General features: G+C 46.8%; 1 pseudogene; it reads right to left on the reverse strand.

Moving 5' to 3' along the window:
• Positions 1-649: 649 nt before the first annotated feature.
• Positions 650-972, reverse strand: LOC102875575 (annotated as a pseudogene).
• Positions 973-1,460: the final 488 nt, after the last annotated feature.

Raw genomic sequence — 1,460 nt, forward strand, 5'->3', positions numbered from 1 at the left:
CCGCAGCAGCTGAGCTGTTCAGCTGGTGGTTCTGGTCCAGGAGCTCCTCCGAGCATCCCTGTGTGATGCTAAATGGAGGTGGGGTGCTTTGTCTTCGGGCCACCTCCTTCCCAGGACTGAAAGGAGGCTTGTGGCCGTTGGCAGGACGTGGGTTTCTATTTAAGGCAACTTGAGTGTCCTCGCAACATGGCCTCCCCAGGATGGACAGACAGTCAGCAAGCGGGGAAGAAAGACTTGTGGAAGGATGACTGGCTTAGGCCTTAGTGACAGAGCATCCTTTCTGCGTTCTTCTGTTCATCCAGCTCATAGTCATGGTCAGGGAGTTTTATGTAGCGTCTTTTAATAATGTATTTGATTACCCATTCAGCAGTTCCTGCACATGCATTTCACTCTTAGTTGGTAACACTCCCCCAGCTTTGCCAAGGTGTTCCCACCATTCACAGGAGCCCCCTCCCCCTGAGCTGCCCTCTAGCCTTTTGAGTTTGGCCATTTCTATTTTTTTATTTGACACTTTAGGTAAAGAAAACACATGCAGGCGCATGAAAAAGAACCACATTCTTATACTACTTAAAATTAACATAGCAATGGTCAAACGAATTGTGAAATGGCTTCTAGGATTTAAGACAAAAAGAACCTATACAGAAAAAGTTCAAGTTTCCAGCTTCACTGAATCGAGTACCACACGTGCTTCTTTATATTCTGCTTCTTTCAAGTCTTTCTCGTAACTCTTGAAGATCGACACATGACGCATCCAACCTGTGCTGGCAGTCTGGAATCAATCCCGGCGAGGTGTCTACTTGCTTTTTATTTATTTTTTTTCTACTTGCTTTTTTAATGGCATAATTTTCACCATCTTCAGCCTTCATTTCCCCCAATCTTCTTGTTTAGCTTCTTTTTCATACACCCCTTTTTCGTTGACCACATGACCGTGCTGGTTTTGATACTGATCTGCCTCACATGAGGAATGGCCATGGTCTTTCAAGCACCGCGGGAAGGAAGGGCAGAGAGCAGAGGAGGCCCTGAGTGACGAGACAGTGGTGTGTGGCCGTTTCTTTTGAGAGAAAGTGTGCCGAAGGATTCGTGGACTTACTTTAAATTCTGACCAGCACCTAATAGATAACATGTCCTTGAGTGATGTCCCCTTCAAAACACATGCTTGCAATGCTTTGTAGAGATACGGCATGCTCCCCATGATCTGATGAACCTAACAGCTGTAAAAGGATTAAGAGTGGGATGCAGCACCCTTTCTTCCTATCATATCCCTCATCAGATGGAAAGGAGTTTCTCTAGGTTGTGGCCTGGAGGACCGTCAGTCTCACTGGGCATTGAAGGGGAGGAAAGCAAGCCAAGACATGGCACCTCGGTACCACCAGGAGTGGCGTGTGTATTTCAGGACTTTGTGTGAGGAAGCTCCTTGAGACTGTTGTTAGGTGGTGTTGAGGATGACTCGTAGAGACCCT

The sequence above is a fragment of the Elephantulus edwardii genome, unplaced genomic scaffold (genome assembly GCF_000299155.1).
Source record: "Elephantulus edwardii isolate Elephantulus edwardi_28Jun2011 unplaced genomic scaffold, EleEdw1.0 scaffold00148, whole genome shotgun sequence".
NCBI lineage: Eukaryota > Metazoa > Chordata > Mammalia > Macroscelidea > Macroscelididae > Elephantulus > Elephantulus edwardii.